Source organism: Rhipicephalus microplus, chromosome 3 (genome assembly GCF_043290135.1).
Source record: "Rhipicephalus microplus isolate Deutch F79 chromosome 3, USDA_Rmic, whole genome shotgun sequence".
In the NCBI taxonomy this organism is placed as follows: domain Eukaryota; kingdom Metazoa; phylum Arthropoda; class Arachnida; order Ixodida; family Ixodidae; genus Rhipicephalus; species Rhipicephalus microplus.
In genome coordinates this window covers 225,749,034-225,776,196 of record NC_134702.1, presented here as the reverse complement: position 1 = coordinate 225,776,196, position 27,163 = coordinate 225,749,034, and the positions used below count along the sequence as shown (strand labels likewise).

The window sequence follows — 27,163 nt, the reverse complement described above, 5'->3', positions numbered from 1 at the left end:
TTTAAAATTTCATCTTTTCAGTGTCCATTCCTGAAAGTCTTGTGTCTGACGCAGCATAGCCTTAGCTGCTTTTGCGCCATAAAAACCAAATTAAGCTAACCTAACCTAACCCATTGAAAAAGTTTGTCATCGGTGCGTACCCGCATCAAGCCGGTACGATCCCTAAGTGAAGGGAATGCTTTATGCATGCCGGTTTTATTTTTATTCAGCAGCGTGGCTGCCACCCATCATGGAGCCCAACGGTGGGGGGGGCGCTACAAGTTCGTAAATAATAAAAACTTGCCGACGCCAGCCGTACAATGCCACTATAATTCATTGCGCCTACACCAAGGTAGGCTATTCGCACAGGGTTAATACTCGCTGCCAGGAAACGTGGAAGAAAAAGGCAGAAACAAGAAGACAGGAAACAAAAAGTGATGGCAAAGACGAATATGTAGAGAGAGAGGGAGGGATAGGAAAAGGCGACTGCCAATTTCTCTTGGATGGGTCAGTCCAGGGGCGCCGCCTACGTGATGCCGAGGCCAAAGAGGTGTGTTGCCTCTGCCGGGGGGGCCTTAGAGGTCCCATCACCCGGCGCCCGCTCAACCACCAGGATCCCATTTTCCCCGAACACGGCACAGTCACGCACGGCTAGGCGTGAGAGGGAGTCGAAACCCTCTCGTTAGCTCGGGTCCGTGGAGTCGCTACACACCAAACGCCTACGTGAGCAGACGCCCCTGCGGGGGACGTACCAGGAGGGCGGCACCATTAGGGAGCTCTATGGTCATCTCAGTTCAGATGGCATTTTTAGAAAATGGTCAGAATGTATCACATGTTTGCCACAACGCTAGTTTCTGGAATCTTAGTAGCTCCACAGAAAGGGGAAACGAAACAATGATCGCTGTGATTCAGGAGCATCGACGTGAGCACCCAAAAGTGAACCACTTCGGCGCTGATGTTTTAGCATCGCAGAATGATGAAGAGGTACAAATTAGTTAGGTCAAGTTTGAAGTGTGATCCTGTAACTTTGTTTTCGTTGTTTCTTTTCAGTTCAGAGGACACTTCAGACTTCGTCGCATACCTGCAGAATGCTGACAACACTGTTTTCCACTTCACCGCTTGTACCCCACGAATCACTTACATGGCGGGACGCCATATTTTAGCTTTCCTTTGGTGAGAGGTCGCCTTCATTAGAACGCTGAAACATTGTCGAAAGCCATAATAATGAACTATGAAAGTATGTGCTGTCGCGACCATATTTTCCGTGGATATTTGAATATGAATATTTTGTGCAAGTACGCTGGAAACAAAGCCACATAAAGATCAGTAGCCCAGCTTTTCGGAATGGCTGAGAGCACGCTGCATAGAGTAGCGCACTGGGTCGCGGACTTCCTTGAAGCTGTCACTCCTATGTACCTGGAGATGCCGCGTATAGAAGAGAAACAGCAGACGAGCACCTGCTTTGAGGCGGTACGTAATTTTTGTTCATGAACAATTTCAGAAAGATTTGCATAGGGTCAGGCCTCTTGATAGTCGCTACGTACATTCCAGTGATAATATCTAAAAATTTGAGGCCGCATCGCGCTTTCTATAACTAAGAAAAATCAAAGAGCAGCGCTGGCCGCAACAGTTTTCACGCTGTACTAGGGAGACTCGTGGGATTTTTGGAGGCCTAATGCCGTCAGTTCAGCTGTGAACGTACAATATTATTTATGCGTATTAAGCCACGAATGGGTACTGTTCTCTGTTGTCTTTCTTTTCAGATAACAGGATTCCCAACACCAATAGGGCCATCGACGGAACACACATTCGAACCCGGTGCCCCAACAAAAAAGTCAAGGCCAGCTTCGTTGACAGACATGACTTTCCGACGTACACAATTATTTATTTGTTGAAAATACCTAAAGGACCCTGTACACATCACACGATTTTGTATGAGGAGTGGGAGAAACAAACAAGTTAAATATTATATACAAAGTGTGACTCAACAGAGTTCTCGAAATGAGCATGGCTGATGCAAAAGACCACGTCTGGAGGAAGATTGTTCCAGTCGACGGCAGTCTTGACAAAGAATGTTTGCGAATGCGTGGCAGTTCGGGAACGAGGACGATATACGGCTTTTTCAAGGCTGTTGCGATGAGAGATGCGATAAACTAGATTGCTGAGAGAAGAGTTACATAGGACATGAAAAAACTTACGAAAGAAAGAAAGCCTTGCAATGTTGCACCAAGTCTGAAGAGTAGCTAGACGTGCTTTTTTCTTTAGTTAGTTACCCTAGTCGTGTTAGAATATTCTGAATAAATAAATTTCACCTCTTTGTTGTGTACTGCCCCGCCGCGGTGGTCTAGTGGCTAAAGTACTCGGCTGTTGACCCGCAGGTCGCGAGATCAAATCCCGGCTGCGGCGACTGCATTTCCGATGGAGGCGGAAATGTTGTAGGCCCGTGTGCTCAGAATTGGGTGCACGTTAAAAAACCCAAGGTGGTCGAAATTTTTGGAGCCCTCCACTGTGGCGTCTCTCATATTCATATGGTGGTATTGGAACGTTAAACCCCACATATCAATCAATCAATCAATCAATCAATCAATCAATCAATCAATCAATCTTTGTTGTGTACTGATTCGATTAGATAAATTAGAACACGTTTAGGGGGATCCGAGACTGAACAAGCCTGCTTTAATTTAGGCCGGATTAGAGTAATAGATACTTGTAATTTCACCGGAGGAGATGCATGCGGTTGATCTCACTTTATATAGCCTAAATTGTGGTTAGTGGCATTGGTAATATTGGTAATGTGAGTAGCCTAAATGAGGTTGTTATGGAGAGTAATACCCAAGTATTTAGCACTAGGTTCTGAGACAATGACGCTGCCGTTAATAAAGTATATGAATGCCGGGTAGTCATGCCGTCTATCAATGAAAAAGAAATATTTTATTAGTCTTCATCACCTATAACCAATCACTACACCGTTTATCTATATTAGTAAGTCATTTTGGAGAGCTGGCAATAAAATACGCAGCCATCGATGAACAAGCGTATGTTTGAAGAAGCGTTACTGGGCAGGTCGTTGACGTAAATGAGGAAAAGGAATGAACCCATTGCAGTGTCTTCTGGTACCTTGGATAAGACAGGAGATTAACTTCATGATGAAATACTTGCATGAAAAAATGCGCGTGATGTGCGCGCCCTTTTAAAGATTTTTCTTAGAAAACAGCTCCTTGCCAGCGTAATCCCATGCCCCAATTTTGATCTGTGAGTTTTTGTACTCGTCTGTCTTTTATTCCCTCTTCAATTTCACTCGCAATGGTCATAAGTGACCACAATACACTTTGAGGCACCCACATCATCACATAGTCCACTATATTGCTTAGTGTTCACTTGTTTATAACCCGTACGTTTACGTGACTGTACTCACAAAAGGAATGATTATAAATAACAGGCAACACTCACTTTTGAAATATGTTCACAAATTCTGTGTACAAAACTCAACAGGACTCTAAACTAAACGGAAGTCGTCTATTGGTCCGCAAAACCTATTTTTGAAGAATTATCACAGATTTTCTGTACAAAAATGAACTTCGATGGAAGTAGTCTATTGATTCACTGAAAATTTGTTTCATTTTACCATCGATTTTCGCCCAGAAACCAAGCATTACTTTTACAAGGGATTCTTGAAACCATGCTTTTTGATTTTTCGTGTCTTTTCCAGATTCTTTCTACGCCTATTGGCAACCCGCGTCTAAGACGCTTGACACTGCAGCTGATGCTTCTGTTTATTGTACTCCAATGCCTCTTCGAATCAACTTTCATATGCTGTGTACGGGGCGTGAATAACGCTGCAAATGGCCCAGTCCTCCTCGCCGCGCCCCCATTCTTTCCCACTTTGTCATGTGGTCATGCTCAAGACTAGACGCTTCTTTGATTTAGCAGCAGATAACACAAGCCATAAGTGAACCTCAACCTTCTACCCACTCCCTCTCTTCCCTTGAGCAGAGCTCTCCCAGCTGCGTAGCGGCTGTTGCTACAGAAGGGAGTGGAAGGTTGGTTGCTTCTCGGTGTCCGTCCTGTTTTGTCGTCGCTGCTGCTGCTTGTTCGGGAATGGAGGCCAGAACATTTCAAACGTTACAACTCGACTTTATATACAGAAACGTATGTACGTATTTACAAGACTTGACCATCGGAACCGTCGCATGTTGCCTCGGCAGAGCCGATAGTGCAGAGCACTCTTTGTTGCGACCAGACTCTCCCACGAGGCCTCGGAAGCCAGGTTTTATTACCTCGGTTGCCCCTCCCGATTCTCCTCACGGCCAACCAAAACAATTTGGTCCGTTTATTGGACAGACAACACACTTGTTGCCATCCCCTCCTCTCGCTCTCTTCTTCCCGCACTCGACTGCTCGGTCGGAAAGAGAGAGACGAAAGGACCAGCCTGTCCCCAACGTTCCGCGAACTGTGCGAACGCACACAATGGTGGCGCCGTTCGGCTGCGGGCCTCCTGCATTACCGCGAGATGACTACGCTGTCCAGCATGACAGCCGTCCCGCGGACTCTACTCTTGACGGACAGGCTATGCACTGTCCTCCCATCACCCGCCGGCAATCCGCATTCCGGGGACCATTTAGCTGGTTGCTAGAAGCGGCGATTGACCGCGGTATTCTTGCCAGAAGGGGCTCGCTTACGCCGAGATTATCGTCTCCCGAGAATAGGCTTTTTGGGAAGCGCGCCCTTTTGAGACCGAGAAGACTCGCTCCCATGGCTTGTGACGCCAGACCTTACACGCCTTTTCCAAGATTCACGCAAGCGCTCAAATGCAGCTGCGCGAATAACAACATAAAGGTATGGCGCCACACGTCCCCAACCCTGTGACCATACTTCGCAGTTCCTTGAACGTCAGAGGCATTTCTGCAACGCGTGCAATATTTTCTCTGCTTAACCCTTGGGGCCCCACCAAAGGGACGCCAACACATAGCAAAAAAAAGAAGAAAAAAAACCGACACGAGGTCACTGTGCACACAAGTACAATCTATAAAGCAGGCAAGTAAAACAACAACAAACTTCTACATACTTACAGTCGTACATATACACACACAAAAACTTCACTGAAACACACACACACCCTTCGGCACATGGTGCCGTTCAAATTCAACCAAAATACCAATAACTCCTGCATGCTACACACACGCACAAGAGAAACAATACACTTCACTGAGACACATAGACCTTTCAACGCGTGGTGCTGTTCAATTGTCCACAGGTTCGCGCACGTCACTCTTGAGTGTCCAGCATGCGCCTAATCCTCTAGTGTCTCGACCCCCGGAACACCGCTGCTGATTCTCCAGCACTCATTAGGCACCCTCGAAAGCGCATCTGCGTTGCCATGCTCGACGCCTTTCCTGTGCTGCACCACTACATGATACCGCTGAAGCGCCAAGGCCCAACGGGTAAGCTTAGCCCCAGAAAGAGTGCCCTGGGTGAGAAAATTTGGTGGGTTGTGGTCTGACACCACGGTAACTTGTGCGCCGAAGAGCCAGAAATCAAACCTTTTCAGACCCCAGATGACTGCAAAGGCCTCTCGCTCAATAGTCGACCAGCGCTTTTAAGTTGGAGAGAACTTGTGGCTCGCAAATGCGATCGGCATCTCGGTACCATCGTCCGCACGTTGCGACAGGCAGACTCCAGCTGCGACCGCGGACGTGTCTGTAAACAGCCAATACGGCCTCTCGGGATCTGGGGTCGATAATGCTGCTGCCTCACACAGTGCGATCTTAAGCCGCTGAAACGCCCTTTAAGCTTCCACGGACCACGGAATTAGGTTCGGGATTCACTTCCCCGTTAGCTCTGTCAGGGGCCTCGCTACCTCTGCGTAATCTTTCACATAGCTTCGGTAGTAGCCACATAGGCCCAGTACGTTGCGTAGTTCTCTTTTAGTCTCCGGCGCCTTTAAACCTTTGATCGCTGCAAGCTTCTCAGGGTCAGGTGCATGCCGTCCCGAGCCTACCACATGTCCCAAATAACGGATCGATGGACGAGCTATCTGGCACTTATCCTTCTCGACCTTCAGGTTAACCCGCTTTAGGGTATCAAACACCTGCCCCAGGTGTTCCGCGTGCTCTTCGAGCGTTTCGCTAAAAACGGCTATATCATCCAGGTATGCACAGCAGTATCCGCTGTGTGGCCTTAGCAGTTCGTTCATTACCCTCTGGAATGTCTGAGCAGCGTTTTTAGGCCCGATGGTCATTACTGTCCAGGCAAAATGTCCGCGATGACACGCAAACGCTGTCAGCAGGCGCGAAGAAGACTCGAGTGGTACCTGCCAATAACCTCTTCGCAGGTCGAGCAGCGTTATGTACTTCGCTTTTCCTACGCTCATTATGTGTTCTTGCTGAAGGGCCATTGGGCATGCGTCCGCCACCGTCCCCGCGTTTAATGCCCAAAAATCGAGACAGAGTCGCATGCTGCCGTCTTTCTTCGGAACGCATACCAGCGGATGGGCATACGGGCTCTCGCACGGAAAAATCAACCCCAATTCGAGCAGCTCGTCTACCTGCGTCCCCACATCGGCCTGTAAGCTTTTGGGTACCCTGTACGGATGCGGGCTTCTGCGGACAAACACGTCTTGCAACCTTATCTCGTGTGGCCTTACTGCCGATACCGTCGGCCCCCCGCCAAACTGCTCCACATGCCTCTTGAACACTTCGCAGATCACCCCGCGTTCCCGTTCTACTAAATGGGCTACCATATCGCGCGACGGAAAAACTTCTTCACTACGCTTTGCCCCTGGCTGTGGGGCGCACTCTACTTCACCGAAATCACCATTCTCCTCGAACATTACTCCTACCGACATAACCCTGGACTGATATGGGAGCAGCGTATTCGCGTGCACCAGTTTCCGGTTACCTGCTGGCATCTGCACGAAGTATGAATGCTCGCGGTATCTCTCGGTGACACTGCCTGGCCCTTCTCATTTCGGAAACATTTTCCCTGGTCGTTGAAAATCAAACACCAGTACCAAATCACCGACGTTAAACTCTTTTGCCTTCGCCCTTTCGTTGAATTGCGCAGCGTAGGTGTTTTGTGATTTCGAGCTGACCATTTCTGCAACCTGCGCCGCGCACCTGAGCGGCCCTCGTAATTCTTCCATGTACGCTGCTGGCGACGCCCCCAACTTTCCCGGCACTGCAGTTTTCCCCGTCCAAGCCCTCTTAAGTATACTTAACTGACCCGTTGGTTGCCTCCCATACAGCATCTCAAAAGGCGCTACTCCAGTCGTATCGTGTGGGACTTCCCTGTACCCCCACAGCAAGAAAGGCACAAATTGATTTCAATTCCTCCCCTCCTTCTCTATTATGTGGTATAGCATGTTTTTAAAGGTCCTGTTTCATCGCTCGACCGCCCCATTGCTCTCAGGGTGCCCCGGCGTGGAAATTCGAGGGGAGCAACCAACTTTCGACAAAAACTCTCTTGTCAGTGCCGCTGTAAAGTTAGTGCCGTAGTCGGAAGCTATAACCTCGGGTATGCCTGTTCTGCTAAATACTGCCAGTAGTGCATCGCAGATTGCCCTAGTGCGTAACGAACGCAAACACACCACTTCGGGCCAGCGCGTGCATAAGTCGATGACGCATAAACAGTACTTATGGCCCCAGACTGATAGTGGCTCCAGAGGTCCAATAACGTCCATGTTAACCTGCTGAAACGGATATCTTGGTCTCGTAAGGGGTTCGATCGGGACGCTGTCCCCGCGACGCCAGTCTGCCCTCGCCTGGCAACCATGACAACTGTTGCAGTGCCGTCGTACGTCGTCTCCTACGCCTGGCCAATAAAAACTGTACTTGATCCCAGAGCACGTTTTACGGCAACCAAAATGGCCGGCCCAGCTTGACTCGTGCGCCAGTTGCAAAACTTCCCTTCTGCGGCATTCCGGCAGTACCAGCTGCGTTACCGATTGCCCCAACACCCTATCCTTATGATAAAGTAACCCGTCGATTACTAGCATACTGCCTTTTCCTATCGCCGCTCCTCTCCACGCTTCCTGTGAAGTCGGGTCTCCCCGTTGTTTCCCGCGAAATTCGTCTGACGCGGACCTTTCCTTCATGCCGATGCTCGGGGCTTCGTTAGGCAACACGCTGTCATCCCGCTGATCCCCTTCATCGCGGCTTGCTACAGCTACCTCGCTGATCAACACCTCGGTCGCGTGTCGCTCTACCAATTTTACACGAGTGTCCACCTCGTCCTGACGCCATACTGCCTCTGCGTGCTGAGGCTCGCTTTCAAACTCTGGCCGAGCGCCGCCCACTTCTGATGTACCCTCCACTACCCCTTCGAGGGTGCTCTCCTCGTGTAGTAGTTTCCATGCTTCTTCGGAAAGTAGGCAATCTGTTCGTGCCGTTAGACGGTCCGTTAACGCGCACAACACTGAGACTGGTTACCTAACGTCGGAAAAAACTCCACGCTCACGCGACATAGTCAGTGGAATAACTGCAAGCTTGGCCTGTACTTTCTCCCCGAACGCCGAAGTCAGGTTGACCATCCCATGCGGTTGCACCAACTCTGGCGGGACCACGCTCTCACGGACTACTGTAATTTCCGCACCTGTGTCCAGCACTGCTCCTATATGTTTGTCGTTGCAGTCGAGCGATACTGGGATTAAATCACTGTGTGCGGCTGGGGGACCTTCAATCGAAACACGCGCCGCTAAGCTGTCTTCTTTTACTGTTCGGAAGCACCTCCGTCGGCTGTTTCTGACGCTGCGGGCATTTGCATTTCTGGTGCCCTGTACTGCCGCAACTGTAGCAGGCCCTGGGCTTTTGTTTTTCCTCCACGATACGGTTTTTTCCAGCCCCGCGGACCTTTATTGTCTCTTCGTCGGATCTAGCCCTGCTCGCGCTTTTCGACTCCGCCACGCTTTGCTTCGCCTGCCTCGCGGCGCTGTTCGTCCCCTGTGCTTATTCAAACGTTCGCAGCAACGCGGATATCTCTGGGGCACTCATCCACGTTCTACCTTCTTGGAGTGTCACATATCGCAAGGCCTCCTCCGACAAATTTTTCTTTATTTGGTCGGCCACCAAAAGCTTGACCAGGCCCTCGAATGTCGACACCCCTCTTGCCTGAAAGTAATAGTGGAAGTAGCTCTCTAAACGTGTCGAAAAAGGTCTCCACCCTTCGTTCACACGCTTGCTTGACCCTAAAAATCTTTTTAGATATTCCCCGGCTGAAAGTCTGAGCTCGTCCAGCACCATTTGCTTGATTACCTGGTAGTTTTTGTGCTCTGTTGGGCTTAGCCGCGTGGACAAAAACGGGACTCTCTCCGCGACCAACGGGCAAACTAACCGTCCCCAAAACTCCCCCGGTACCTTGTACGCTTCTAGGGCACTCTCCACGGACTCAAACTACACCGGTGCTTCAGCCTCGGCTGGAAATTTGGGTAACAACCGTGAGGACTTTTGAATAGCGTCTCAGTTCGCTACACGGATCCCGCCAACCGAACTCGGGTCCACTCCACCGAGAGCTTCTGCCCATCATCTGCGACAGCCTCTCCATCTCCAACCGCAATTCCTGCAGTCTACGCTCCGGCGTGAGATTTTGGAAACGGTCATCTTTCTGGCTCTCCCGCGCACTACCCTCTCCCGGGTTTCCCACGTCACTCTTGTCCCCCGACTCACGACTCATGGCCTGCGCTCGCCTGTCCGGGTTCATGTGGGCAAACCTCGTGTCCATAGAACGCCTTAAAACTCAAAAATAAAGACAGCGGCACTCCTGAGATATAAGAACACCAGAGGACTCCCCACTTTTGAAGTTTCTGCTCGCTGGTTGCTCGATGTCGCCGGGGTTGTCGCCGGAATGATGAATTGGGATGACCGGGGCTAAACCCCTGGCTTCCTTGGGTCGATGGCTGCCACACTGCCGCCTCCTCAGCTCGGTGGCTTGGCTCTTCGTTGGAACAGCCAATGTCTTGGCTTTTGGTCTTGCGTGTTCTCTGCAACACGACGATCTCCTTGTTGCGCAGAGCGCTCCTTGTCGTCGTCGTCTCGATCCTGTCGAACTGCGCCAGTAAAACTCAACCTTCTACCCACTCCCTCTGTTCCCTTGAGCAGAGCTCTCCCAGCTGCGTAGCGGCTGTTGCTACAGAAGGGAGTGGAAGGTTGGTTGCTTCTCGGTGTCCGTCCTGTTTTGTCGTCGCTGCTGCTGCTTGTTCGGGGATGGAGGCCAGCACATTTCAAACGTTACAACAACTCGACTTTATACACAGAAACTTATGTACATATCGACAAGACTTGACCGTCGGAACCGTCGCATGTTGCCTCGGCAGAGCCGATAGTGCAGAACACTCTTTGTTGCGACCAGGCTCTCCCGCGCGGCCTCAGAAGCCAGGTTTTAATACCTTGGTTGCCTTTCCCGATTTTCCTCACGGCCAACCAAAGCAATTTGGTCCGTTTATTGGACAGACAACACACTTGTTGCCATCCCCTCCTCTCGCTCTCTTCCTCGCAGGGGCGCCTGCGCAAGTAGGCGTTTGGTGTGTAGCGACACCACGGACCCAAGCTAACGGGGGAATTTTGACTCCCTCCCACGCCTAGCCGTGCGTGGCTTTGCCGTGTCCGGGGAAAAGGGGATCTTGGGGGTTGAGCCAATGCTGGGTGATTGGACCTTTAAGGCCCCCCGGCAGAGACAACACACCCCTTTGGCCCCGGCTTCACGTAGACGGCACCCCTGGGCTGACCCACCCAGGGGAAATTGGCAGTCGCCTTTTCCTATCTCTCTCTGCCTGCATCTTCGTCTTTATCTCTCACTATCTATCTGTCCTGTCTTCTACTCTCTTCTGTTTACTTCCAATTTTCCTGGCGGCAAGGGTTAACCCTGTGCAAATAGCCTACCTTGGTCTAGGCGCATTGGGTTATGGCAGTGTTGTACGGCTGACGTCTGCAAGCTTTCAGCACCTGCAAACTTGCAGCGTCCCCTTGTTGGGCTCCATGGTGGGTGGCCGCCAACGCTGCTGAACAACATACAATTAGCATGCACAAAGCATTCCCTTTACTTAGTGATCGTGCCTCCTCAAAGCGGGTACGCACCAAGGACATCAATTTTTTCATTCGGCCAAGAGAAATCTTTCCTCATTTTCACGTTATACACTGCGAAAAAACTAACAAACAAGCCAGAACTGTATCCCCCTTCAAAGTGGCTAGGTGCTTAACCGAAACTCTCGGTGCAGGGTATAAGGTTACCAAAATGGCCAGCGGAGATCTACTCCTTGAAGTTCGTGACAAAGACCAATTCAGTAAACTGAACACCCTCACAACGTTTGGAGACACACCCATCAGTATTACGCCACACAGGTCCACGAACTCATCTCACGGGGTCGTATCGGACGTAGATTTGCTTGACCTGACCGAAGCTGCACTTCTGGAAGGATGGAAGAGCCAGAACGTGACAAACGTACAGCGCATTAAGATCAGAATAGATCAAAAGGAAATCCCAACCAAACACTTAGTACTGACCTCTGCTTCGAGCGATTTGCCGGAAACCATTCAGACTGGGTACACAAAGACATCCGTGAGACCATATATTCCCAACCCCCGCCGTTGCTTCCAATGTCAGAGATATGGCCACGGCTCGCAAAGCTGTCGTGGCCCGAAAACTTGTGCTCTGTGTGGAGTCGTGGGCCATGCGTCCGACAACTGCGAAGCACCTGCACACTGTGTGAACTGTGGCGGTAATCATGCTGCGTACTCACGTTCCTGTTCTTTCTGGAAAAAAAGAAAAAGAGATCATCACTTTAAAGATAAAAGAAAACATTACATTTAAAGAAGCAAGAAAAAGAGTCTCGCCATTTTATGGCCCCACATATGCTGATGCGGCGCGCCAGGGGGCAGTGTCGCACCAGCCCTCGCCACTCCTTCGGCCTGCGCAGAGCGAGCCATTGGCTGTGGCGCCTGCCCCCAAGGCGGCAGTGGTTGAGTCTACTCTGCCTACTATTGAACAGAGACCAGAGACTCCAGGGTCCTCGGGTCTCAAGGTCTCACCTCGCCAGGCGAGGCCCAAGCTTCGAAAAACCAGCTCGCATGAGCGGGCATCCAGTGCCTCCGAGGAGGCAATGGATACGGCGGCACCCCTGGTGCCAAAAGAGCGGCGCGGCTCTCTGGAGCGCGCCAAGAGAACTAAAAAGCTCATAACAGGGCCTAATAATAGCCCTGTTACTTGAGCTCGACCTTTCACCTTAAACAAGTCACTCCCTTAACGTACACACAGCACTACTTTACTTCCAATATGGAAACACAAATTATTCATTGGAACGTCAGAGGCCTGCTTAAAAACCTCGACGACGTCCAAGAGCTTTTATACAAACACTCACCTCAAGTGCTGTGTGTACAGGAAACACACCTGAAATCCTCCAACACAATTTTTTACGTGCTTACGTCATATACCGAAAGGACCAAGATGACGCTGTGGCATCATCCGGTAGCGTAGCCATTATTATTAACCAAGGAGTAGCGTGTACACATTTACCACTCCAGACATCCCTTGAGGCGGTGGCTGTTCGAGCGGTACTTTTAAACAAACTCGTCAACATCTGCTCTTTGTATGTACCTCCCCACCAACGTCTTGAAAGACGTAAATTCCAGTCTTTATTAAATGAACTGCCTGAACCTTATTTGCTTCTTGGAGACCTAAATGCATATAGTGGACTGTGTGGCGATTCTCGCTGTGATGCACGAGGTCGTCTCATTGAACAATTTCTCTTCTCTTCCGGTGCCTGTTTGTTGAATAGGAAAGAGCCAACATACTATAACGTTGACAACAAAACTTACTCGTCTATAGACCTCAGCATCGTATCACCTTCTCTCCTACCCCTACTGAAATGGAAAATCATAAATAATCTATATGGAAGTGACCATTTTCCTGTAGTGTTGAGTTCACAAACAACATATGAATGTCCTCTACATGTTCCCAAATGGCTGATAAACAAAGCAGACTGGGAACAGTTCCACAACACTACACGTTTGAGTTGGACAGACCTATGTAGGTTAGACATAGATAAAGCTGTGCAGTACTTCACAGCTTTTCTAACTGACGCAGCAGCCAGGTGCATACCGCAAACATCTGGAATGCCCGGCAAACGACACGTCCCATGGTGGAACACAGAGTGTCGTAATGCGCGAAAGGAACAGAACAGGGCATGGAGGTTGCTTCGGAACTCACCAACAGCCGAAAATCTTGACACCTTCAAGAAAATAAAGTCTCAAGGCAGGAGAACGCGTCGGAAGGCCAGAAGAGAAAGCTGGCAGAAGTTTTTATCAGGGATCAATTCATACACACAGGAGGCTAAAGTCTGGAACATGGTTGGTAGGATAGCAGGAAAACAAGTACACACACTTCCACTCGTAAACACTCAAGGTGATACCTTGGAAGATCAGGCAGACTTCCTCGGTGCACACTTTGAACGGGTATCCAGCTCGTCCCACTATACTGACACTTTCCAAAAATACAAAACAAGAATAGAAAAGCAGAAACTCGAACACAAATCCACTAGATACGAGGCATATAACCAAGGTTTCAGTCTAGCTGAGCTACGAACATCTCTAAACTCCTGCAGTACTTCTGCCCCATGTTCTCACCGTGTGGTGTATGAAATGTTAAAAAACCTACCAGCCGAAACACGAAAAACCTTACTTTGTCTGTACAATGCCATCTGGTTTTCTGGCACTATCCCTACCTCCTGGAAAGAGGCTATTATTATTCCCATTTTGAAAGAGGGCAAGGACCCTTCTTTAGCGGCAAGTTATAGGCCTATTGCACTTACAAGCTGCTTGTGCAAAGTCTTTGAAAAAATGATAAACTGCCGATCTATACATATCCTTGAAACAAACAATTTGCTCGACCCATTTCTGTGCGGGTTTCGAGAAAATAGATCTACCACAGACCACCTTGTTCGTATCGAGGCACAGATCAGAGACGCCTTCGTCCATAAACAATATTTTCTCTCTGTGTTCCTCGATATCGAAAAGGCTTATGATACAACATGGCGTTTTGGAATTCTAAGAGACCTGTCCCAACTTGGAGTGCACGGAAGAATTTTTCACATAATCGAAAGTTACCTGTCAAACCGGACATTCCGTGTCCGAGTTGGCACGGTTCTTTCCCAAACATTTGTCCAGGAAACAGGCGTGCCACAAGGTGGTGTACGTAGCTGCACACTTTTTCTCATCAAAATGAATTTCTTGCACTTGTCCATTCCCTGCAATATGTTCTATTGTACATATGTCGACGACGTTCAGCTTGGCTTCAAGTCATGCAACTTGGCCATGTGTGAGCGGCAGGTTCAGCTGGGTTTAAATAAGGTCTCCAAAAGGGCAGATGAAAACGGATTTTGACTTGACCCACAAAAAAGCACGTGTGTCTTGTTCTCTCGAAAGAGAGGCATGCACTCGGAACCTGACATTCGACTGAACGGCTAACGTCTGTCCGTCAAAGCCGAGCATAAATTCTTAGGCTTAATCTTGGACAACAAGTTGACCTTCGTACCGCACATCAAATAATTAAAAACAAAATGTTTAAAAGCCATGAATGTTATAAAAGTGTTTTCACGTACTACGTGGGGTAGTGATAGGTAATGCCTCATGAACCTCTATAGAAGCCTCACTCGCGCCCGCTTAGATTATGGGGCCGTTGTCTATCAGTCTGCTACTCAAAGTGCCTTGAAGATGCTGAACCCCGTGCACCATTTGGGCATCCGCCTTTCTACGGGTGCTTTCCGCACCAGCCCCGTAGAAAGCCTTTGTGTTGAGTCAAATGAGTGGTCGCTTCATCCGCACAGAACTTACATGTCCTTTGTTTATTTCCTTAAGGTGAAAGCAGACAAGAAGCACCCCTCATACTCTACAATTAATGGTTTCTCGAGCTCAACTCTGTTTCAAAACAGGCCTTCGATGAGGCAGCCCTTCTCAGTTCGCCTGAAGTGTCTAGCTGAAGAAACTGAAGCGTCACTTTAACACAGTTTAATGGTTCCTGTAGCATACCCGCCACCGTGGCAGTGGCAGACTATAGACTGCGATGTGTCTTTCTTAGAAGTTACAAAACATGCACCTATTGCCCATATCCGAACATACTTTCTGGAACTTCAACACAAATACACACGTACTGAGTTCTTCACAGATGCCTCCAAGACTAACTCCTCTGTGTCCGACGCTGCTGTCGCACCATCCTTTTCGGATGCTGACCCTCTACATCCACGCACAAGTATCTTCACAGCGGAAGCTTACGCGATATTGGTGGCAGCTAAACACATCAAACAATTACAAATACAAAAAGCAGTAATTTATACAGACTACCTCAGTGTGGTAACGGCTCTGCACAGTCTTAAAAAACAAAAAAACCCAGTCCTTGTCTCACTTTACTCCATTTTGTGCACACTCTACACACTCAAACAACATGTTGTAGTGTGCTGGGTGCCAGGGCACCGTGAGATCCAAGGCAACGTGAGGGCGGATCAGCTCGCTGCATCCGTCCATGAGAGCACCGCCATTACATCCATATCAATGCCGGCCCTTGATCTTAAGCCGTCTTTCAAACGAAACCTCAGGGACTACTGGCAGAGCAAGTGGGATACACACACACAAAACAAACTACACGTTATCAAGCCACACCTTGGCCATTGACCACCAGTATCAAAATCACGTCTAACAGAGGTAACACTAACAAGACTCAGGATAGGACACACATACACGACACACACACATCTTTTGTCCGGTGGTGATCCACCATTGTGTGATGAATGTGGTGAGGCATTAACAGTTCTTCACGTTTTAATTCAATGTAAACAATTGGACACTACAAGAAAACAACACTTTTCATTACCCTACCAACAACATATACCTTTACACCCTGCAATGTTCGTCGGTAGGAAACCGCTTTTTAGTTATAAATCATTGCTAGCGTTTTTAAAAGAAATTCATAGTTTTCATATCATATACCCGGGCATTCCGTAGCATGACCTCTCCTGAGAGGTTTTCGCTGCGGTGGCTACACAAGAAAGCACTTGCCTCACGGCCCTTGGACGCAAAGGTATGAACGAGGGAGGCACTTGTGCTAATGCCATACATATCCACCATCGTCTTTTATTATCATCAACTTTGTTCATCTATTCGCACCACACACACCTTTCACGGCATGGTCATGATTTTATTACTTGTATGTTTTTACCCGCCTTACCGCGAGGAATTTTATGGCCCTTATACAGCCGCTAATCACAATCATCGTCCACATTCCATTTCTCATGAACTGGCGCTCTTTGGCCATCAAATGGCCCTTGCGCCAAAAAAACACCATATATCATATATATATATCTATCCTCTCGCTCTCTTCTTCCCGCACTCGACTGCTCAGTCGGAAAGAGAGAGACGAAAGGACTGGCCTGTCCCCAACGTTCTGCGAACTGCGCGAACGCACACAATGATGGCGCCGTTCGGCTGCGGGCCTCCTGAATTACCGCGAGATGACTACGCTGTCCAGCATGACAGCCGTCCCGTGGACTCTACTCCTGACGGTTGGGTGGCTATGCACTGTCCTCCCGTCACCCACCGGCAATCCGCATTCCGGGGACCATTTAGCTGGTATCTAGAAGCGGCTATTGACCGCGGTATTCTTGCCAGAAGGGGCGCGCTTACGCCGAGATTATCGTCTTACGAGAATAAGCTTTTTGGGAAGCGCGCCCTTTTGAGACCGAGAAGACTCGCTTCCATGGCCTGTGACGCCAGACCTTACACCATATTTATTCTAAGCCTCTCGAGAGTGCCTGTTATCATCTTGGCGTTTTCTTTCTCGTGGAGCACGTGGAGATATTGTCATCGTAATGATAACTGTATCAGGAGACAAAGTACATGGACGGCATTGAGATTTCTCTGGTTTGTTGAATCGTATAGAAAGAAGGCCGAACTGTGTGAGAAGTTAAACCAAAAAGCTACCTGCGCTTTGGTTACACTCGTCTTGACGTATAGCATTGTTTACCCTTAATTGAAGAAAGTAAATCGTCTCTCAAAAATCAGGGAGCGCCTTTGTAAAAAATAGCTTCCATTATTTGTTCAGGTTCACTGATTCGGTAGCGCACCCTTTGGTTACCTACGGGCGAGGACTGCGAAGTTGACTGGTGGGCCTTTTCGAGAAACTGTTCCCACCTTCTTAATATGCAGCCAATAATGTAGCTACTTTTGATTTCATAAAACAACACACATTTAGTCTAAAACAGCGATTCGATATAGTGCTGATATGTATATTGTCACAACGCAGAAACAGCAGCACTTGGATGCAGGACAACTCGCTTATTTATACGAGAACAATGGGAAAACAGATCAGTTGGAAACCTCCTCTTTCTCTCTCACTGCGCGTACTCTTCTTGTTCTTTTGGTACTGCATAATCAATGCGGCATTTGCCTTCCTCGAGAGAGGATTGATTGATTGATATGTGGGGTTTAACGTCCCAAAACCACCATATGTTATTGAGAAACGCCGTAGTGGAGGACTCCGGAAATTTCGACCACCTGGGGTTCTTTAACGTGCACCCAAATCGGAGCACACGGGCCTATAACATTTCCGCCTCCGTCGGAAATGCAGCCCCCGCAGCCGGGATTCGATCCCGCGACTTGCGGGCAGCAGCCGGGTACCTTAGCCACTAGGCGACCGCGGCGGGGCATCCAGAGAGGATCGTCCCGATGCTTTACTACAAAGGGCGGTACAGTAGATGTAAGGTGCAAATCAGTCCGAACGATAGGGCTTCATTCGCACAACGTGCACGATTACTGGTTTGTGCAGGCAATATTTTGACGGGCTGTCAGGAACGACCACGTAGTTAACGTCACTCGGGAGTTGTACAGCTGTGTAAGGGCCAAAATATCTCTTCAGCAATTTTTCAGAAAGATGCCGGTGGCGGATAGGACTCCATACCCACACTCGCCTGGCTGATAGACGACGTGTCGGTACCGCAGATTATAATACTGGACATCGTAATTCTGCTGCTTAGTCATTTGGTCGTGCGCAAGCTGTTTCACTTCTTCTGCTCATTGAGTAAACGCTGCAGCGTCCAAATTGGTACCATTGCTTTCGTTAGTTAACATGGCATAAACCATCGTTATCACTTCACGGCCTTATGAAGAAGACTAAACGGGGTTCTTCTTGTAGTACTTGTTGTGCTATATTATAGGCGAACGTGACGTACGGTAGAATGTCGTCCAACTAAACAAGTCAGCAATAGTCTTGTTGAGGCGTTTTCTTATGCCTTTCGTTTGCGGATGATAAGAATTGGTTTTGGGATGGGCTGTTTCACTGAGCTTGAGCACTGTCTTCAAGAGCGTGGACGTGAAGGCGGTACGTTGATCCGCTATTTTATCGATGGAGCACCGTGTCTCACAACAATATTTTATAGAAAGTGTCGTGCCCTATCCATCGTACAAATTGTTTCATTAAACCTGCAATGAAGTCAATCTGGTGCAAAATAATAAAATTCACTGCTACTAGCATAGTGCATATCTGCATAGTTTGGTTACTATAGTTTGCCGCTAGGGACTTAGCAGCTGTGAATGTACCAGTTTTTATATGCGTTACCGACATTGGCACAGCCATAAGCACAAATCGTGAAGCACAGTGAGCGCTGAAGGCACGAAATCAGCTCCTAGAGCACAGCAGACACACATAATTTGTTAACCATAAACGAGATCGTATAGCTGTATTTTTCATGCTGCAGTTTAAGGCATTCTTTTAACATCTTTTGTCTCTCTCCTCCTACCAGTGTATCGTAGTAGGCTATATTACACCATCAGGTTGACTTCTCTGCTTTTCCAATCAAGGAGTATTTAATAACTAGGTGATTAAAGAGAGCATGAAACGATTTTTAAATTCTCTCAGCTGTTAGGCAAAAACATCATATTGCTTGCACCATAAATTAGGCATCGTTCCTCGAATCAAGGCAGCAATGTGCAATATTACTTCATCTCTCTCAGCACGGCCTTTCTTCTTTAAGAATCGCTGTAGTGGCCCAACAGGGTGTTTCAGTCTAAATCGTCTAACTCCAAGTCAATGCTGGCAACAGTAGTGCTCTCGCTGATATCAGCAGTAGTTTTCTATGTGTCGCGACAGGCGAAATGTGGAATTTCGCATTCAACTGAGCGAGGTGTCATGACAGTAACTGTTGTTTTCATTTACTCTGTTTTATACTAAGAATCTTCATTGCTTGAGAATGATCACAGATAAGCATAATCACAACCAGCCTAGTGTTGCCTTTTAGGAGGACATTTTGACTGCTAGTGCGTCGATCCTGGCGTTAGGAGAGAAAGATACCGACTCTTACTGCAACAGCAAGGTGGCACAACATCACCTGCCAGTTGCCTTACATCATTTCATTGCTATACAAGTTTGAGTTGAGGTTTTTTGAGTTGAGGTATTCTTTATTTATTTATCGTGAATACATTGAAAGGCTGACGACAAAAGCTGCATACAAGCAGCTTGACAGGCCCTTCAGCCCAATCCAAACGTCAGCAGCAGACGGCAGATATGCATGCTGTAGAAATTTAACGTAATAGACACAACACACCGAAGTATCAAGTTTCAAATCTCTAGATATACAGCCCACAATAAGGCTAAACAAAGTAGTATTTCAATGTGTTTCAGAAAAGAAACCTTAAGATGGACAGCACCATATATTTATACTTCAATATGGAGCGCATTTTAAGAAAGGCAGACAATGCTCGCTGTCCAAACGGATCGTTCACGGTTGCCCACAAGAAGTGGAAGCGAAGAGTTTAAGACTCGTTTGGCAAAACCACTTCAATCTGTAGTGATTGACATGTTTATTGCGTCCTGCTACATCACAAACTTGCACAGATTTTAAATCAGCGTTCACTTGATCCTTGAGACATGCTTCACTGACTCAATGTATTTGTACCGAACCATCACAATCGTTTAAGGGTACCTTTAACAGCTAAAACTAAATACTATCTGTGACCCTGTGACAACCACTACAATTCATAAAGAAGGACTCCCTCCCAGTTTATGAGTTTTTCACATTTTAGTGCAGCTGTGATTTTGGTGTGATGTTGACTATTGAATCCAGGCATGCATCAAGTAGCACAACAGCGAGCATAATAGAGTGAAAGTGTACTAAGACATTTAAATACACTTACATATTGAAGGAAACACGTATATCGCTTTCGTGGTCTGGCCTGCCACAAGCCATCATACTGCCTCCAGTAACATGCTGAAAAAAGAATAGAGTGAGAGAGAGGCCTCTACACGATTTCGAAGACGAGTCGGGACTTCACTAAATATATGACAACCGGACAAAATACCGCTCTAGAAGTTGATGCGCAGTGTCTCTCACTGTCCATTTGTGGGCGCACTTGAATTTATGAGAAGTCGAGTATAGTGTCTACAGGAGAGACATCTATATACTCATCGAACGTCTTGTCTAGTATCGGTGAATGGTAAAGCACAATTGTATTGGCTATGTTACACAAGCCGCATACATTGTGGGTCTGTTACACGAGCAGCATACATTGTGAAAATGCAAAAGCATAGTCGTGCTTTCGGTTTAGAAAGCAGTAAAGCAATATCGTCCTGGATGTGCTATATGCAAGCAAATAAACATATGCTTGGCGAGCGATCTTTACCGTACACTAAACTAATTGGCACACTGTGTGAATGCCCCTAAAGGGCTTGCCACACATGAAGCTTTTGATTGCAGGGGAGCACAAGATTCCGTTAGAAAACGCGTGGCCTGGATTCTCGCGACTTACATGACAAAAAAAAACTAGCAGATCGCATGCACAATGGGAATCGATGATATGAGAAGCAGAACCTAACAAAACGGTGATGAGGGCAAAGCGACGCAGGCAAGTAGAGAGGTCCGCAACCCACTGCTCGTCGCTGGAGGTTGGAACGGGAGCAATCGGTCTTCTTGTCGGTGCTAGCCACACTGTTTCATGTCATTTGAAACAGTCTTTGGGAAAATAAACATTAACCATATATATCGCAGAGAGCCTTCGTCAAGAAGTCTGCGGTTACTCTGCACAATGCTACTTCAAGGCTCAAGGTTAACAAACGAACCAAAGAATACGTCGACCTGCCTGAAACGAGCCTGCCGTCCGATCCACCCTGCCGCTGAGAACCGGGCACACGTTGATTGCCTGCTTGAGCGCGCTGAGGGTGGAATCTTCAAGTACGTATGTCCGTGCTCTTCCAATGTGCGGTAGACTAACTAGGCAGCGCGGCATTGCACGTAAAAACGCACACACGGAATCGCTGGCACCTTCAGAGAGCTGCGCCCAGCAATTTCGCGCGGGAAACCACACCACGTGACCAGTGTTGCGAAATCAGAAATACAAAGCCCACCAAAGGAGACCGAAAAACCCACTAAAAACGGGAAATAAATATCTAAACGCATACAATAGGTTGTTCTTTTCAAGAAACTTTTTCAAATCATTTAGGCTCAATATGATTTCTTTTAACTTGGAGAAAAAAGATGAACGTTGAGTAACCTAGGTTATCTCGTAGTTTTATACAATTGTACTTGAGCAAGGTTTCGTGTACTAGAATTATTCTGATAAACTATATGTTAAAGCACGCATTTCTCAGTAAATCCGGCGATCACGTTACCGTGAACAAAAACATTAAGAACATTGAAGTCCACACCGACACGCTACTAATGGAGGTTTTTTCCGTCATCCATGCGTCATTATTTTATTCCGTGTCCCTGTTTATAAGAAAAAAAAATAATATTTTCCGAAAATGTCTTTCATTTATAGCTGAAGTGTCCGGTCCCCATACAAGAACTCAAGGCTGTTCAGAAGGCCCACGATGTGGCGGTGAGGCTAGGCCTCCCCTTCTTACGTGGGAGCGGCCCGCGATCCTACCCCTGTAAAATGGGAGTGGGATCCTTCAGGATCCGAATAAAGTTTTTCACCCATCCATTCATCTTCAAGATAGACGCAGCGGATGTAGTAAATCCCGTTTATTTTACAAAAAAAAGAAATAGCATATTCACAGAGCGAATGATTATTAGTGGGGTGAAGATTCGGAGGGTTGTATCGGTAAACCGGGAATCGTCTGTCTGTCTGTCCTTCCGTCCGCCCGTACTTGCTCAGTGAGTAAAAGAACTAGGTGGTTACGTATCAAGAGAGACATGCAAAAATGTACTCTGCTTAGTTGTAGCACTTCATTCAAGAATGCACTGGTGCTCCCATAGTTGTTCCAGCTTAGCAGAGTCAGTTTTTCACATTGCGCTGCAATGGCTGCAATTTTTTCGTCTCGCACATTTAGAGATTCCAGCAGAGGCACGTCTTTAACAACCCGCACAGCATTCCCAACTTAGAGCAGTGAAACTTTGTTCAGCAACCGCACATTAGAGATTCCAGCAGAGGCACGTCTTTAACAACCCGCACAGCATTCCCAACATAAAGCAGTGAAACTTTGTTCAGCAACCGCACATTTTGAGGTAAACTCTGTTGGAACTGTTTCAGCAAAAGAGAGAGAAATCTGACACACTACTTGCCAAATGGACGTTCAGCTTTTAAAAAAAAACCACGCTTACTGAGTTCTTGTTCATCTTGCCATTTTCCCCGAATTTGCACCGTAATAATCTTACTGTACTTTGTAAACTATCCCGCTTTAATTGCTGGCAGGTGTGCGGGCTTAGCTATCACGTGTCCTAAGGTTCTCAGTAGACCCAAGGTTCTCAGAAGAGAATGTCAAAAAATAACTCTGGTGGTGACGCCACCTTGACATTTTCGCACCAAACACCATGACGTAAGAAATTCTGAAGGAGCCTACAGGGTCCTGTGTAGCTTGCTATCAATAAAAATGGTGTACACTGTAGTCTGTGGGAGCCAGAGACTTAGCATAAGACGGTTAGGAAAACTTATTCGAGCCAATGCCACCAAAGTAATGTACTAGAACACTGTGATGAAAGTACGGAAAATATATTTTGAATTTTTTTCACGTGAAGCACGCAGATTTTGTCGCGCAATTTAAAAATGAAGCTTCAACAATTATTTTCTCTGCCAATAATGAATTTATCAAAGTGAACCGTAAGAAATGAGAGTTCTCAAAGTGTCCTTTTGTGTGCCTTTAAACAGCTGCCAGTAAATGCTTGAAAGAATAATTTCGCAACTTTTTATCTCCTCGATAGTTTTTAGCTACTTTCACACTGCCATTCTTGCTCCCTGGCATTTGGCAACCCTGTTCGACAGTCTTTGCCAGGAAGGATCTCAAATTGAGGACGCGGCAAATGCAATGCCATTTTCTTGATTGGTGCTGTTTAGTGGGAGCGTTGCCCTTTATGTGTGTTATCGCTGTTTCAAGGCCCGAACAACGCCAGCCGGCTGGCAACGAACAATAACAAAGATGAGCGTTATGAAACAGTGAACCTCGATGGATGAATATGTGGGGTTTAACGTCTCAAAACCGCCATATGATTATGAGAGACGGTGAAGTGGAGGGCTCCGGAAATTTCGACTACTCAGGGTTCTTTATGTGCACCAAAATCTGAGCACACGGGCCTACAACGTTTCCGCCTCCATCGGAAATGCAGCCGCCACAGCCGGGATTCGATCCCGCGACCTGCGGGTCAGCAGCCGAGTACGTTAGCGACTAGACTACCACAGCGGGGTAAAACAGTGAACCTGTGCGGTGCTTCTCGCGCGTGAAGGTTTGGCGAGAAAAGAAAAAAAAACGGAACTTTGACTGGTTTTAACGGCTAATAATGAAGCAGTGTTAAGGAAACATATGGCATAAGAGTTCCACAGTGCTTTTTGTCAATCAAAACAGGGCAGCAATACACACACACATTCAACATTGTTCAATTAATAAGCATTGCTGCATTTTTTTGCGTCATAGGAGATGAATTTTAATTTGCGAGGTAAGTGCATCCTGCAAAGTGCACTTCCTCGTCACATCAGCGCGAAAGCGCTTTATTGCGCGTTCTTGCTCGCCGTCTCCTTATGTGAACACGGAAAAGTGCGGACTGTTAGTGGGACAGGCGGGGCACCGGAGCTAATTGAGCAGCCGTGCAGTGCGGCATTGCGGAACAGCATGAGCGTACGCAGGGTCTCCTTTTCGGTAGGTGGGGGGGCAAAGGTTCTTTGCAGTGCCTCCCTCCTTTTCAGATCAATGAATGGGATTAACATTGCGCCCCCTCTCCCGGGACGCACTACCCCTTCTCCGTATTAAGTCAACATGCGGGCTGACTTTGCACCCCTCTTTTTGGCGATTACTAGTTGGGTGGCCGCGCCCCACCTTGTCCCTCTCGGGCGCCGTTTTCAAATAGGGGGACACGTGAGTGAATAATGATGATGATATGTGCATGGGGTTGACGATTGAAAACCAAATCATGATTACGAGAGGTGCCGTAGTTGAGGGCTCCGTGAATTTTGACCACCTGGTGTTCTTTAACGTGCACCCAAGTCTGAGCACACAGGCTTAGAGCATTTTCGCCTCCATAGAAAATGCAGCCGGTATTTGATCTCGCGACCTGTGTGTCAGCAGCTGAGTACCTTAGCACCTATATCATCGCATGGGACCATGGACGGTGAAGAACGAAATGATTTGGGCGGGGAAGAATAAAGTGATTTCAAAAATCTCGGCGTAAGCAGTGAAAATCACCTTCAGAGCAGTAGAGCAAGAGAGTTGACGAAGAATAGTCCTCACCGGGTGCCAGTCGGGGTATTGCGTGCACCTCGCAAACGTTTTCTCACGCCGATCACACTTGCTTGACCTCTGCAAGTGACATGGGGGAGGGGGAGCCATATACGTGAAATCACAAAAATTGTCGGTCGACCTTGATGTTTGGATGATCACGCCCCTCTGTAATGTAAGCCCAGTATATATTATCTTATAGGCAACATTCACCACTAATAATCAGTGCAGGACTACCAACAACACAAGCATCTCGAGTTAGCAAATTTGTTGTGAGGGGTCCTTAATTCTTACTTGAAAATTATTCATGCGTGAAGGTATTTGATCCAAGTCACAAAATGGAATTAATTGAGTTTAGACTCACAAGTCATATTTGTATACGCTGAAATAGTCATAAAGGAGTGTTTCTCAAGATAAACTACTTATCTTTTCAGATGCCAGGAGTACGGTTCTTTCGTTGCCCCCGGTGTGCCTCTACCCACTTTTCCTTAAAGGCACTATTTAGGCACCTACGCACTGCCCATGGCCATGAACCAAACTGGGTGTGTGGCTTGGGTGGCTGCATCGAAACGTTCCGTCGGTTATTTTAATACAAGAGGCATGTGTACAGGAAACATGCTGCCCACATAAAAGGTATAGGCACTCGTGACAGCACGCAGATGATGATGGCACAAGTCAGTACAAAGCAGCACTTGCCATACCTCATGATGAGAAGTGAGACCAATTGTGCCAGTCAAACTACCTGAGGTTGTCAGGTCTCCAAGAAACTATGGCTATCAACTGGCAGCACTTTTGAATAAATGTAAGTAAGGGAGGCGGCTACCCGAATCCACAGTGCATGAATTAGCCAACGATGTGATTCATTTTGTTGAAGCCATCGCAGACCATCAGCAAATGCTATCTGACGACGAGGCAGCTGACAGCTTGCAAGAAACTTCCAAGGACCAACTCGATCAGCGGCGGACAAGATGTGGCCGTACAACTTACTGGAAGGCACATTTTCCTCTTGTTAAATCCCGAACGGTAGTGTTGAATGAAACTGACACAATGGAATACGTTCCTCTTTGTGACGTACTAAAGGAAATGATTGAACGTTCGCAACTGTCGAATGAGCGTAATAGTTACTCAACGGATGATTACACGCATTCGGTGTTTGATAGAAGCGCATTTGAAAATCATGAATACTTTGAGGGTGATACCAGCAAACTTTGTTTACAAATCTACAGTGTTGAGTTTGAAGTGTGCAATCCGTTAGGTAGCAAAAGGAGAAAACACAAAATGGCAGCTTTCTACTTCTCCGTGCTAAATTCTGCGGTGAAGTTTCGGTCAATTCTGTCAAGAATTTACTTCTTGCTCCTTGTCAAAGATAAGCATGTTGCCACTTACGGTTTTGCCAAGACTCTTCAGTCGATTTCAATGCAATAGCAAGCCATGACATCATCGTGAATGGAAACCTTTTGAAGGGATCTGTTCTAATCTCTACTGGTGACAATTTATCTAGCCATAGAATTGGATGCTTCAAATGTACGTTCAGACAAGGAAGAATTTGTAGGTACTGCATGGGTGTGCGAACCGAAGCTGACTACAAACACTTCGAAGGCGATTTGTCGCTTTGATCGACAGCAGGCCACAAGCTTAACTTCAGTATGTTGAATGCAGGGATGCCCACTTTGTCGCTATATGGAGTCAGAGAGCCATGTGCTCTTTCCTTCCCTGGCTTTGATCCGACACTGCATCTTCCGCCAGATAATATGCCTGATCTGCATGAAGGAGTCAAACCTTTTGCATTGCATCTTAATGATTTGAACAACAATTATTTTCACTTGGTGATTTGAACAAAAGCATTTCAGAGTGGCTTTATGATCCTCATCATATCCGCAACCCATTTTGAAGCATATCTTCAAGGAAATGCGGTATCAAGGCAACACAAGCATATTGCCTATTTCGCAAACTAACCTTGCTTATCGGTGAGCGAGTTCCTTTAGACGATGCAGTCTGGCAGCTTTACCTACTTCTCAGAGAAATAGTTGAAACTGTCATGAGTCACAAAATTCCAGTTGAATATATTGCTAACTTGCAAAGAAAGACTAATTTCTTCAGTCTTGTCTTCAAAGCCTTGTTTCTGTCAGCAAAAATTTCATGTAAAATGCATTTTTCCTACACTACCCTTCACAAATTCAATTCAAAAATTTGGACCATTGAGTCAGCTATAGGCAATGCGATTCGAGTCAAAGCACCAGTATTTTAAGGATATTGCTCAAAAAATACACAACTTGAAAACTTTTTCTCGCAGTCTTGCAACCAGGTGCCCGTTTTTGCAGTGTTTTTTGTTCAGCACAGGGGATGACAGAGCAACCCCTCATAGTACAGGTGCGCGGTACGTACTGAATGAGCACCTACGTTGCTGTATTGCAGATTTCATTACTCAGAATGATCTTGCTTGCAGAAACGCAGTGGTTGTGAAATCTGTGACTGTTGATGGCAGGACATACAGTGAGGGCTGCTGTCTAGACAA

The 27,163-nt window shown here is 47.2% G+C and overlaps 1 pseudogene; it reads left to right on the top strand.

The window, feature by feature from the left end:
* The first annotated feature begins 1,323 nt into the window (after positions 1 to 1,323).
* On the top strand, positions 1,324 to 26,073 carry LOC142803148 (uncharacterized; annotated as a pseudogene).
* The last annotated feature ends 1,090 nt before the right edge of the window (positions 26,074 to 27,163 follow it).